This window comes from Zeus faber (genome assembly GCF_960531495.2).
Source record: "Zeus faber genome assembly, chromosome: 12".
NCBI lineage: Eukaryota > Metazoa > Chordata > Actinopteri > Zeiformes > Zeidae > Zeus > Zeus faber.
Genome location: NC_137196.1, coordinates 10,093,972 through 10,101,471, shown reverse-complemented (window position 1 = coordinate 10,101,471; position 7,500 = coordinate 10,093,972). Strand labels below are relative to the sequence as shown.

Below are 7,500 nucleotides of genomic sequence, written 5' to 3'. Positions count from 1 at the left end.
AATCCCTTCTTTTTTTTTTTTCCCCTGCCAAGTACATTTTCATATACAGTACTGAGGAATAGGACTTGGAAAAGATTGGTGCGTTGCTGTGCAGAAAATTGGCATAAAATTGGACAGGAATAGCCAAGTGTTCAAAGACAGCCAAATATATAAAGAAATAGCCAAACAGAAAAGAAATCTAAAATAAGCCTAATAAGCAGGAACACGTACTGTAAGATCTGGTGCTCAATGGCAGCATGGTTCCGAGCATGACTATGGGTTTACAACATAAATGAGTTTGGTCGTCTAGCGTCTACTGTTAAGCTGAGGGCTAAAAAATACCAGTAGAAGACGGCACTAGGCAGAAAAAAATCAATTTAAAATCGTCCACATATTGGAGGGGGGTTACATCATATCTGGCATTCCCAGGACATCGGGCGTGTTTCTACCATATTTGTATGCTACGCGGTGCTTTCTCATTTAAGCGCCACGACTCTGTCATTGATCCTCACGTCACATCTGCAGCGCGTTCCAGCGCGAGCGGAATCGATAAGCCACGCGAGCCCTTAGGGTCTCCGCCTGACCAGTTTCTCCTTTTCCAGGGGGCTGCAGGGCGTTAAAAAGAGCTGCAACGGCTAGGTCCCGCTGCCTATTCAGTCCCATCCCGGCGCGTTTTTATTATTTTATTTTTTTAATACAGAAGCAGAGCGGCCTGAGCAGGCGTTGCCGCTAACTGGAAGCCGATAGGTCTCTGCTCCAGAAGACGATATGGACAGGTATTGCACACAAAGGACCGACTGTTTTGGAATCTAATTTCAATGAAATTCAAAGCCTAAATGAGGAGCCTTTTTTCATTTCTTTTATTTACGCTTTGGTAGGAAAATTAATTGGGGGAAGGAAATAAAATAAGAAATGCCAGTCCTCTTCTTGGTGTTCCGTGTGTGGCGTTGGGCCCAGTGTTTTCTAAAAAACTGTCTTGGGCCAAGAATTTTCATTTTATTATTATTTTTCGCTGATTAAAGACTTCCGCCTTTGTAGAGAAGAGACTGGAATTTGGAATAACATTTAAGTTTTGTGTGTGTGTGTGTGTGTGTGTGTGTGTGTGTGTGTGTGTGTGTGTCTGTGCGCGTGTGTGTGTCTGCGTGTGTGTGTGAGTGGGTGTGTGTGTGCATTGATTCATGTGTAATTGTGTAATTGAATGCATGTTTATTTGTTCGAGTGTTAATGCGTGAACATGTTTGTGTGTGTGTGTGTATGTATGAGAGGGGGCCGAGAGAGAGAGAGAGAGAGAGAGAGAGAGAGATAATTTGTCGGTGAGTGTACGCATGTGTGTGTGTGTGTGTGTGTGTGTGTGTGTGTCGGTGTGTGTGTGTGTGTGTGTGTGTGTGTGTGTGTGTGTGACATTGCGCCTGCCTGCCTGCGTGCGGCAGAATCCGGAGCAGTGAATACACAGTAATCAGCGGTTTGGATGCTGTCGATGGGCGGGCGGTGAGAGAGAGAGAGCGAGAGAGAGACAGAGAGAGACAGAGAGAGAGAGAAGAGGAGGAGGAGGTTGACGAGGGAGACGAGCCAGAGAGAAGAAATCGGTAAAGATGGAGGGGAGGAAAAGCAAAGCGCTGGAGAGAGTTGGCGAGGGGGATGGATGGAGGAGGAGGAGGAGGAGGAGGGGAAGACAGATAGACAGACGGATGGATAGATAGACAGATAGAGAGGGAGGGAAGGATAGAGGGAGGGAGAGGAAGGTGCCCTTTGATTACTATCAGCGCCGTCATTTGCATATGCATTCTTCTGCTCCCTAAAATGCAAATGCAGCTCTTTGCGAATTCGACTAAAAGCCTCGTCGGCAAACTGTGTGTGTGTTGGTGTGTGTCTGTGTGAGTGTTGGTGTGTGGTTGTGTGCGTGTGTTGGTGTGTGTGTGTGTGTGTGTGTGTGTGTGTGTGTGTGTGTGTGTGTGTGTGTGTGTGTGTGTGTGCCGGCGTTCTCTCCTTGACCCCCTGTGTTATCTGTCATCATTCCCTTGTTTCTCTCCAGTGCGGGGGTGTGTGTGTGTGTCTGCGTGGAAGGAAGCGGTGCTTGGCGTGACACCTGTCTAAATGACGGATGGAGGGAGGAGGGGAGGAGGAACAGATTGATGGACGGATGGATGGGGGGGGGGGGGCAGATTGATAGACTGACACCCGACAAGGAGGGACCCTATTAATTACCGGGGTCGTGGCCCTGGCTAATTAAAAAAGGCCCCGGACGTTTACGTCTCAATTTTGCAGTTTCCGTCCGTGCTTTTTCCTTAAAGGGACATTGGGGGCGTTTTTCCAAACTTTTGGGGACGTGTGATTGGTTGGCTTATCACTTAAAAGCAGATGGTGTTTTTTTGCTCGCACTGCAACTCCCAAGGAAGACGTTCTGCCGGGAATAATACTTAGAAAAGCTCTTAAAATGAATATAATAGAGGAAGAAAACGACCTACGTGGTTGTGTAATGGCGTACTGTGTGTGTGTGTGTGTGTGTGTGTGTGTGTGTGTGTGTGTGTGTGTGTGTGTGTGTGTATGTGTCTGCCTTAGCTCCATGGTGAGGACATTAGCATGTGAATGGAGCTCCACGACAATAACGCCCCTCCACCTGCACCACCCCTCCTCTGCTCTCCTCTGACCGGAGAGAACAGGGGAGATGAGTTTGGAACATGGAGAAAATAGGAAGTAGAATGAAAGCAACACACACACACACACACACACACACACACACACCCCCACACACACACACACGTACACACACAGAATGAGAGCAGGGCTTGTTCCCGTGCCAAATAGCGGCGAAACAGAACTGCCCCGTGGAGCTGGCGGCCGCTTCGGACATCGAGAAACAACCTGAGTGAGCAAGACAATGGCGCACGCACACACACACACACACACACACACACACACACGCACACACACTGAGTGACAAAGTGACACACACACAGCAATGATTGTGGAATGCAAACCCTCCTGCAGCATTGTCCCACCTGGCTCTGGTTTGTATATAACATTGTGGCTGTTTCAGTGTCGGCCGCCGCTTTGTCACCAAACACACACACACACACACACAAACACACACACACACACACACACACACACACACACACACACTAACACACTTAAATTCCCAATATCATTCATTCGAATGCGGCAGGGAAAATAAAAACCCCACCAACCCTCATTAAGGACTCATCGACACAGGGTGAAGTCGGAAAACAAGGGGAGCGACCCGCAGAGAAACAACGCAAAGAAGGCAACACAAAATGGCCCATGCCAACTAGTGATGGATGTGATGGCGCCGACGTAACTGTGACCATGTGACATTGGTGACCGATCGCCAGTCGTCCCGTCTTACGGGGCGGAAAAAGAAAGAGAAAAAAAAGATGGCGGAGCTATGAACAACCCAGCGCCAAGCGGCCATTCTGGTCGCAACTTGGTCGATTTGACAGTATACATACAGGCTGCTGGGAGGCCAGCAGTACAGTATATAGGCTCATCTAAGCTGGGTCTCCTCGTGGTACTCCTGGGAGGCCCTCCAAAATGGACTACATTACATACATACATTAAATTGGGAGCGTATTTTGGATGACGAACAGTCAAGCGCACGCAACCCAACACACTTATTACACACTTACACACTCACTAACAAACAGACAGACACGGAGGTAGGCAAGCGTGTCAACGCGGCGATTCGACCCGTAGAGGAACCCCAGAAACCTCCGCAATTAGGCTCGCTTCTCTCACGTTCCCTCACTTTCTACATCCCTCGCGTCTTTTGTCTATTTATCTTTCTTCTTCCCCCTCTCCCCAAATCTGTCACGCCTTCGGACCGCATCTCGCCGATAAACAAGTTTGCTGCCGCTGATCAGAGGCTGCAGGTGCAGGGGAGAGAAGAGCCACTGTGAAATCCGTCCGGACACAAAGAAGACAAAAGTGCGCAAGTGTGCGCGCGCACGCACGCAGGCACGCACGCACGCACACACACACACACACACACACAGAAACATTCCAATCCTCCCAGGCAGCAGCTAGAACTGAGCAAAGTGAGATTAAGGGGGTTCGGCAGACAGACAGAGGGAGGGAGAGAAAGACTGAAACAAAGGAGCGGAGGGGTCCTCTTTCATGCCGCCAGTCTCTTTGCCCGTTCTACATTTCAAATTCACTCTGTTGTCTTCCCTCCGGTGTCTCCTCCCTCGTTTCCGATACTCCCAGACGGATCGCAGCTGTCAAACTTTTGACATCTTCATCCCGCTCGGTCGCGACCCCGCACTCACACGGCTTAACTCCCTCCCCCAGTGTGTGTGTATGTGTGTGTGTGTCTGTGTGTCTGTGTCTGTGCGTGTGTGTGTGTGTGTGTGTGTGTGTCTGTGCGTGTGTGTGTGTGTGTGTGTGTGGCCAGGGGCGGGTTGCCAGTGTGTGTATGTTAGCATGTGTCAGTGTGAGAGCGCCTGTCAATCAGAGACGTCTTCATCAGACTCGGTCATGACCGAGGTCTTTGGAAGCGGGGCAGGGTGGGGTTTAGGGGTGTTTTGTGGGGTGTGTGTGTGTATCTGTGTGTGTGTGTGGGAGGGGTGGGTGGGGGGGTCACCTCTCTCTTGTCTCCCTCCACTCGTCCCCTTTGCACCCGCCGACGAAGCCTACAATGAGTAGGGGCGGAGGGGGGTTTCTGCATTGATGGTTTCTGCTGTCAATGGCTCCCTCGCCACATTCACAAACTAATCCCCTCTTCCTCAACTGTGCTCCTCCTCCTCCTCCTCATCACCACACAGAAAATGAACTGGTCACCCCCCTCATTTGTCTGGAAGGCGATTGGAGAGATTCTCCAGGAATTAAAGGAGGCGGGGCTTGCCATCATTTGGCAACTGGTTAATTAAGAGTCCAATAACCAAGAAGCTCAATAATACATTTGGTCCAAAAACTCCCTCCATCTCTGTCCCTCTCAGGCGACCTCATGAGCGAGTTGTAACCTGGCTCTGTCTAGTTACTGCCTCCCCTTTATCCCACCCTCCCTCCCTCCCTCCTCTCTCTCTCTCTCTCTCTCTCTCTCTCTCTCTCTCTCTCTCTCCGTGCACTTCGACGGCAAAAAGCAAATTTTTCTACCTTAAGTTTCAAAACCCCGTGCGTGGCACTGCGCGCGGCACCTCGCCAGCACTGCAGGGTCAGAGCGTTTTTTGCTGAGCAGCGATTCAGTGCTTTATCCCCACTGTGATGGATTCTGATGGATTCCACTGAGGCAGCGAGGCCTCGGCGGCTCACGGGTGAGAGCGAGAGAGAGAGAGAGTGAGAGTATCGTGAGAGAGAGAGAGTGAGAGTATCGTGAGAGAGAGAGAGAGAGAGAGAGAGAAAGGGAGAGAGTGAGCGTAAAGTGCATTGAGATAGATTGATGGCACTTCACATCTGTTGTGGGTTCAACACAAGTCAAGAGACTCTCCTAAATCTCCCTGAAGAGAAGAAGCATCTTTTAGAGCTCAGGGAGCCCCACCCCAACCCCACCCCCACCCATGAACCACCGCCCCCATTCAGATAAAAGAGCGGAATGGCGGTTATTGGGGGGCGGTTGGTGGTTGGGGCGGTCACTTCACACCGATTTTTGGGACTCATCTACCACCGTCCCGTCGCAGACAGAGGCATAACCGAGGCATGTCGCAGCAAGCCGCCACCATCCTTATTGGCTTCCCTTCGGGCTCCACCCGTACCCCCTCGCTCTCTCTAACTTTACAGTATTTCTCCCTTTCTATCAAACCCTGTTTGCTGTACAATTAGCCCTGTGTGGATAGGCTTCATAAATAAAGCCTCTTCCTTTGTGTGAGTGTGTGAATGTGCGTGTGCGTGTGTGTGTGTGTATGCGTGTGTGTGTGAGGGTGTGTGTGTGTGTGTGTGTGTGTGTGTGTTTGTTGGTGCGTTTATGAGTGTATTCATGGCGTGGGTGACTTTATGAGGGTGTGTGTGGGTGGGTGGGTGGTAGTGGGCATGTGGGTTGTCTATGTGATTGAGCAGGGGGAGTAACACCATGCTGTAAAGCTGTCTTCCGTCTTCTCTATCTCTCTCTCTCTCTCTCTCTCTCTCTCTCTCTATCTCTCTCTCTCTTGCTCTTCCCCTCTCCCTCAGATCGTCAGCATCAACATTGCAGTCCACGCTCGGGTCATGAAACCCACATACGAGGCGGTAAACGGCTCGGCCGTCTGGCTTCTCGGATCAGATAAGGAGGTGATAGATGGAAGGACTGTCTGGTCCAGATGGCCGTTGGTAACGTCAACAGACAAACAGTTTTTTAACCGAACTCCGTGTGACGAACATACAATCCTTCCTACGTACAGGTATCCAAGCACCCGCAGAACTTTGATTCTTGTGTAGCTTTACTGAACAGAAGTGGATTGGCCACCGGCTTTGAATTAAATGCAACATTTTTCTCAATGTACTAAAGCTGCTGTTGCTTTCTGTTCTGTATTTCAATGAACACCACCGTGACCTTGTGACCTAAGTGGCCCGAACTTTCTCTCTCAACTTTTGGAGTATTACGTTTCTGCACTATTTCGTGTTAAAGAAAAACACAAAATATGCAACTGGAGTAGAAAAGTGTCCTACTTGACTGAAAAATGGCCGCTATTACTATAATCACCCCCAAGGCCCATTACCTGAAGATGTGCAAACCAATGTTGAAAACCAAAAGCCCCTTTCCGCTTTGAACGTGTCCTGGAGTAAACCAAATAGTGCTGTTTTTCAGATTTTCACTTATTCACAGGGGGGACCTTAAAGGGGAGCTATTATGAAAAACTTACTTTTTCAGTGGTCGTGCACGTACATTGCGGTCTCTGATGGTGCTACTGACTCAAACTGGGAAATAAGACAACCCAGTCAGGTGTTGTGCGCTGCCTATTTCAGGAAAAACATGTGGTGAAACAAGTGGTTCGGATTTGAAACCCCTTCCTACGTCACGTGGGGCTTCGGTAGAATTAGAGCTGCCCTCCCTGAGTAACTCCACCCACGGCTGGAGCGCGGCCAGAGTAGCTAAGAGCTAAGCATGGGAACTGCTCTGTTGCCATGCTTAGCTTCTTTTAAAAGAAACAGGAATTAATACCAACCGTCCGTGACAAAACTCCAGACGAGGGAAATGTAAGTATTTGCTGTGATTTTTTTCAGTGTGTGTGTGTGTGTGTCCAAGGAAGGGTTGAGTGTACTGTAGGGTGCGGCGCGCAATCCACTCTGCGTATCTCCAAACAAAACCGTAGATGTAATTATTTTATTTTATTTTACGACTTTTCCGTCATGGAATGAAACAAAAAAAAAAAAAAAACAAGCCCCGCCGCTGCTCCAAGCGCTGCACCGCTCCGGACACCGCAGTGAAAGTCTAACTGAAAGAACTAACTTTTAAATGAGGCTTGTAGATTGCTTATTTCTCGCCACAAATTTGTTCAGAAAAAGTGTTGAGTAGACTGATGAGGTGAAATCGGTGAAAGTTACGGACTAAATACAACGGAATCCGGGGTAAAGCTCAAACCCCGTTGGGTT

General features: G+C 49.3%; 1 protein-coding gene across 1 annotated transcript in view; it reads right to left on the bottom strand.

Annotated features, from left to right (window-relative positions):
• Positions 1-7,500, bottom strand: part of LOC307238331 (ephrin type-A receptor 4-A-like) — a gene marked incomplete at its 5' end in the record, with an annotated part of 26,098 nt that overhangs the window by 13,872 nt on the left and 4,726 nt on the right. The gene's annotated exons all lie outside the window — the stretch shown is intronic.